At 49.7% G+C, this 6592-nt stretch overlaps 1 protein-coding gene across 1 annotated transcript in view; it reads right to left on the bottom strand.

The window, feature by feature from the left end:
* SMG9 (SMG9 nonsense mediated mRNA decay factor) overlaps positions 1 to 1104 on the bottom strand; it is a 24660-nt gene extending 23556 nt beyond the window's left edge. Inside the window, exon 1 of the mRNA XM_017502337.1 lies at positions 725 to 1104. The gene's annotated coding sequence lies outside the window, so the exon portion shown is untranslated. The remainder of the gene's footprint in view (positions 1 to 724) is intronic.
* Positions 1105 to 6592: the final 5488 nt, after the last annotated feature.

Raw genomic sequence — 6592 nt, forward strand, 5'->3', positions numbered from 1 at the left:
AAAAAAAAAAAAAAAAAGCCCACCCACATGCAAGCGGGTACCCTGGCTCCTTTGGGAGATTCCCCCCAAACTTACAAAAGTCAGTCTATTTAAGTGTCTACTGATGGACACCTAATAAGGTGACCTCCTGAAAATTAACCATCTAATTTATATTTTTGGGGGGGTCTCCTCAGTACTTAGACATCGTTTCACACACTCCCTTCGGGGATCTCCCAAAGCCTCAGTGGCTACTTGCAAATATCTAGGGAGACTCTCCGATTTCTGAGTATTTAAGCCCACCTCGTGAAGCACGCCTCACCCCACAACTATAGTCAATTTGCACATTTTCCTAAGGACAGCCTAGGACTTAAACTTCTCTCTACGGGCTCCTAGAGGAGGGCTTCCCCCGATTTAGCCATTGATTTACAAAGCTTTCCAGGGGGAACCCAACTCAAGTTTCTCTTTACACGTTATTGAGGCGGCCTCCCCAGTACTTGACGGGCAGTCTACAGGCTCTACTTGGATCTCGCAGAGCAGAAGTTTCTTATTTACACGTCATTTCCGTCCCCCGCCCCCATTCCTGCCAACCCAGTATCGAACCGACAGCCATTGGCCCCCTACTCAGTGCCGCAACCCCACCGGAAGTCCCAGCGAGCTTTTAATGGCCGAGGCGGGGGCGTGGCCTGCCGGCGCGCCCCGCCCCCTGCCGGTGCGCGAGCCTCGCATGGGCTCGCGGGCCCCTTACCTAAGGCAGCTGCTGATTGGTTCTTGGGGTGCGGTGTGCGCCCTCCCGTGACAGGAATCGGGTGGGGGCGGGGAGGCTGACCCAAGCCGTCCGCCTGCAAATGGCGTCTGGGGGCCAGGAACGCGGGAAAAAGAGAAAGTGGGCACCCCCCCTACTCCGGAACTGGCCTCGGCGTCCCGGATGCGGCTCCTAAGGAAAGCTGGCCTGAAGGAGGAAGAGGAGGAGGAGGTAACGCGAGGCCAAGCTGAGATCAGGTCCCGCAGGCGGCTTGTCCTGCGCATGCGCTAAGGGCTGAACGCGCGAGAAAGGAACGCGCGCGCCGGGCTGAGCATGCGTGGATGGAGGAGGTCGGCTTCAGCACGCATGCGAGTTCCGAAGGGGGAGGTGGAGGGGCGCTGCGGCTCTGACTCAAGGCGCGGGTGTGCGGTTGGGGGTTGAGGGTGGGGAGATGAGTGGGGAAATGGATACGCCAGGGAGCGGGAGGGAAAGCAGCCCGGACCTGGGGTTCGAGTCGTGGCTCTTCAGTGATGTTGGCGGGATGCGGTGGGGTGGAGCGACAGGGAGGAATTTCACTGTTCTGGGCTGAGTGCCAAGAACACAGGAATGAATCAGACTTGGCGTGCGCCCTGGAAGACACCCGGCATGTGGAGAGAGAGTGCCAGGGCCTCAAATCACTTAGGAAAGGGCGCGGGTCCGGTTGGACCTTGAAGGACAGGCAGGCGAGGGCACCCCAGGGGACAGCAAAGCAAAGGAGACGAAGACCCGGGGAAAGAGGTCCAGACTGGTTTGGATTCAGGGTACCCCCGGGTGGAAGGTGAGGCAGCAGAGTGGGCAGGTCAGACCTTGAAGGGTCTGTCGTGTCAGGTTTATCCTTAAGGCTTGGGAGATGCAGAATAGCCCGAGATAGAACGACATTCAAAACCCTCGAAGGCCGCGTTGGAAGAGGGAATCCGCTCCAGGATTAAAAATTTAAACGCCCGTGGGCGGAGCCTTGCGCGCGCCAAAGAGAAGCATTGGGCGAGGGGCGCGGCTTGGAGGGCGCATGAGCAGTCGGAAGGGCCGGCTGTTGCCAGTAGAATGGGCAAATAGGAAGGTTCTCGCTTTTTATTTGAAATTTTATTTTTTTAATTAATTAATTTATTTATTTATTTAGAGGCGGAGGCTCGCTCTGTCGCCCAGGCTGGAGTGCAGTGGCACGATCTCGAATCACTGCAACCTCCCCTTTCTGAATTCAAGCAATTCTCCTGCCCCAGCCTCCCAAGTAGCTGGGATTACAGGGCCCGGCAGCATGCCTGGCTAATTTTTTTTTGTATTTTTAATAGAGACAGGGTTTTGCCTGGCTGTGGTCTCCAACTCCTGACCTCAAGTGATCCGCCCACCTTGGCCTCCCAAAGTGCTAGGATTACAAGCATGAGCCACCGTGCCCGGCCTAAAAAAAAATTTTTTTTTTTAGATTATATTTGAACAGGTATCACATGTACATACACAATTCAAACCTCTCTGGCTGCATATAATAAAAGTAAGTCTCCAGCCGGGTTCGGTGACTCGCGCCTATAATCCCAACACTTTGGGATGCCAAGGTGGGCAGATCACCTGAGGTCGGGAGTTCAAGGCCAGGGTGACCAACATGGAGAAAACTCGTCTCTACTAAAAATACAAAATTAGCCGGGTGTGGTGGCACATGCCTGTAATCCTAGCTACACAGGAGGCTGAGGCAGGAGAATCGCTTGAACCTGGGAGGCGGAGGTTGCGATGAGCCGAGATCGCACCATTGCATTCCAGCCTGGGCAACAAGAGCGAGACTTCGTCTCAAAAAAAAAAAAAAGTAAGTCTCTACCTCTGGTTTCCAGTTTCCATTCCTAAAGCACTGGTTCCCGGTTTCCTTCTGGAGTTGCTGTTATAATAAAGCATTGGAGTTAAGAGCATGTGTTGAGTTCATACAAATAGTGGCTGACCTTGACCAAATACCTTAATGCTGTCTACTTCTTCGTCCCTGTTTGTGAAATGGGTGTTGTCACCAGCATTAAATGGGTGAGAGTGTGTAGAATAGTGCCTGCTGCCTAGCAGCACTGTGTGTCGTCACTGTGTTATTTTGTGATCTACCATGATGATAGCTGTAGAATCTGAGCAGCCCTCTCCCCTCCAGGCCTCACTCCTGCGTCATTGTCCCAGCACCAGTACCAGGTGGAGCCATCTCTCCAGGCTGCCACAGGTAGACAGAAACACCAGTTACCCAGACTGACTTGAGTCCACTGATTGATTCTGGGGAGAGATTCTGGGTGTTTGACAAAAATACAAAATGACAGGCCATCTCTGTATTATGTCTGTCGAGTGTCCAATTGTACTTCTTCGGCTCAGGCCATATCTGTTTTTCTTCTCTGAATTTCTCAACCCCAGATCACCTGCCATTGCGAGTTTCACATCTGGGCAACCCTCAGAGGTAGAATTTTCTTAAAAGTGGGAAAAAAGAGGCCTGGCATTGACCTTGGGCCCACGGTGTGCCATGCTGTGTGTTCTCTGCTTTATATACATCACTATAACCTCCCCTATTTGTTTAACAGATGTTGGCCGGGCATGGTGGCTCACACCTGTAATCCCAGCACTTTGGGAGGCCAAGGCAGGTGGATCGCCTGAGGTCAGGAGTTCGAGACCAGCCTGATCAACATGGTGAAACCCCATCTCTACTAAAAATACAAAAATTAGCTGGGCATGGTGGCACGCATCTGTATTGCCAGCTGCTCAGGAGGCTGAGGCATGAGAATCACTTGAATCCAGGAGGCGGAGGTTGCAGTGAGCCGAGATCACACCACTGCACTCCAGCCTGGGCAACAAAGTGAGATTCCGTCTCCAAGAAAAATAAACAAACCAGATGTAGACAAATTACCCTGAAAGGGAGAAGGGCCTTACTGAAGGCCCAGTAGCCAGGAAGCAGCAGGGCTTGGATTCAGACCCAAGCCTGTCTCTCTCCAGAGCAAGCCTATACTTTTTCCCTGGTACCAGGGAGCCAGCCTGGTGATGAGTCAGTGTCTAGTCAGGCACCTAGTGAGCTGCCTTTTTGTATTGGTGGCATGGTGTGCTGTTCTGGAGATATATCATACTTTAACACTTTGTCTGTTGATGAGCATTTAGTCTGTTACTGAACTTATGCTCTTATAAACATTTGCTATAGGGTTTTGTGTGTACGTTTCTGTTTTCTAATTGTTCTTTTTCAGACATGGTCTTACTGTCTCACCCAGGCTGGAGTTCTGTGACACAATTGTGGCTCATTGCAGCCTCAACCTCCTGGGCTTAAGCAATCCTCCCACCTCAGCCTGCGGAGTAGCTGGGACCACAGGCATGTGCCACCACACCCAGCTAATTTATTTTTTGTAGAGATAGGGTCTCACTGTGTTGCCCAGGCTGTCTCAAACTCCTGGCTCCAGCAGTCCTCCTGCCTCAGCCTCCCACAGTGCTGAGATTATGCCACAGTTAACATCCTTGTGATTATGCGACTGTGTATCTATGATAGTATTATCAGTAGACTATCTCATTTGAAGTGCAAGTAGGATTGCTGGGTCAAAGGGTATGTACATTGGGAATTTTGAGAACCACTGCCAAATTATCTGTTCATCTCTTTACTTTTTGTTTTTGAGACAGGGTCTCAGTCTGTCACCCACGCTAGTGTACAGTGGCGTGATCACAGCTTAATGCAGCCTCAGCTTCCCAGATTCAAGCAGTTCTGCCTCAGCCTCCCAAGTAGCTGGGACTATAGGAGTGGGCCCTCCACCCAGCTAATTTTTGTATTTCTTGTAGAGGCAGAGTTTCACCATATTGCCTAGCCTGAGCTCAAGCATTCCTTCCACCTCAGCTTCCCAGAGTGCTGGGACTACAGGTATGAGCCACTGTGCCTGGCCCTGTTCTCCTCTTTTTCACTTCTCTGTTCATTTCTTTCATTTATATATTAAATGAATTATGGAACTCTAGTCATCTGCCAGGCACAGTTGTAGGCTGGAGATCCTGTAGTGAATAAGAGAGAGCACCTGCCTTTTGGGAGCAGATATTCTAGTGGGGCAGATGACATCAGATAAAGGATGCTTGGAAGGAAAGAAAATTGGGGCTGGGTGCGGTGGCTCACGCCTCCCAAAGTGTTGGTGTAATCCCAACACTTTGGGAGCCCAAGGCTGGCGGATCACCAGGTCAGGAGTTTGAGACCAGCCTGGCCAACGTGGGGAACCCCTGTCTCTACTAAAAATACAAAAATTAGCCAAGCGTTGTGGCGGGAACCTGTAATCCAGCTACCCGGGAGGCTGAGGCAGGATAATTGCTTTAACCTTGGAGGCAGAAGTTGTAGTGAGCCGAGACAGCACCATTGCACTCCAGCCTGGGTGACAAAGCAAGATGCTGTCTCAAGAAAAAGAAAAAAGAAAGAAAGAAAGAAAAGAAAAGAAAATTGGGGGTAAGGATGCAAAATTTCATTTAGACAGGAGGAATAAATTCAAGAGCTCCCGTGCACAACATGGTAACTATAGTTAGTAACAATGTATACTTGAAAATTGCCGGCTGGCCGTGGTGGCTCACGCCTGTAATCCCAGCACTTTGGGAGACCAAGGCTGATGGATCACGAGGTCAGAAGTTTGAGGCCAAGGCTGGTGGGTCACGAGGTCAGGAGTTTGAGACCAGCCTGGCCAACATGATGAATCCGTGTCTCTACTAAAAATACAAAAATTAGCCGGGCATGGTGGTGTGTACCTGTAATCCCAGCTACTTGGGAGGCTAAGGCAGGAGAATCACTTGAACCTGGGAGGCAGAGGTTGCAGTGAGCCAAGACCATGCCATTGCACTCCAGCCTGGGCAATAGAGCAAAACTGTGTCTCAAAAAAAAAAAGAAAAAGAAAAAAGAAAATTTGGGGTGAGAATTGGGAAGAATTCAAAGGATACAAAATTTCATTTAGACAGGAGGAATAAATTCAATTTTAGTATATGTGCTGCCTAAGTGAGCACATAAATTCAAGAGCTCCAGTGCACAACATGGTAACTACAGTTAGTAACAATGTATACTTGAAAAGGGGTGGGGGCTCACACCTGTAATCCCAGCACTTTGGGAGGCCAAGGCAGTTAATCAGGAGTTTGAGACGAGCCTTGCCAACATGGTGAAATCCCATCTCTACTAAAAATACAAAAATTAGCTGGTTGTGGTGGCAGGCACCTGTAATCCCAGCTACTTGGGAGGCTGAGGTAGGAGAATTGCTTAAACCCCAGAGTGGAGGTTGCAGTGAGCTGAAATGGAACCATTGCACTCCAGCCTGGGTGACAGAGCAAGACTCCATCTCAAAAAAAAAAAGAAAAGAAAAAAAGAAAATGGCCAAGAGAATAACTTTTCAGTGTCCTCACCACAAAAATGATAAATATATGAAATAATGCATATGTTAATTAGCTTGATTTAGCCATTGTGCAATGTATATATATACAAAACATGTTGTGGGCCGGGCGCGGTGGCTGACGCCTGTAATCCCAGCACTTTGGGAGGCCGAGGCGGGTGGATCACGAGGTCAAGAGATTGAGACCATCCTGGTCAACATGGTGAAACCCCATCTCTACTAAAAATACAAAAAATTAGCTGGGCATGGTGGTGCGTGCCTGTAATCCCAGCTACTCGGGAGGCTGAGGCAGGAGAATTGCCTGAACCCAGGAGGCGGAGGTTGCGGTGAGCCGAGATCGCGCCATTGCACTCCAGCCTCGGTAACAAGAGCGAAACTCTGTCTCAAAAACAAAAACAAAAACAAAACAAAACAAACAAACAAAAAAAAACATGTTGTACACCGTAAATGTATGCAATTTTTTTTTCAATTAAAAATAAAGTCAGGTTACAGGAATTGAGGTTGATAGAGG

The sequence above is a fragment of the Cebus imitator genome, unplaced genomic scaffold (genome assembly GCF_001604975.1).
Source record: "Cebus imitator isolate Cc_AM_T3 unplaced genomic scaffold, Cebus_imitator-1.0 Scaffold296, whole genome shotgun sequence".
NCBI classification, from domain to species: Eukaryota; Metazoa; Chordata; class Mammalia; order Primates; family Cebidae; genus Cebus; species Cebus imitator.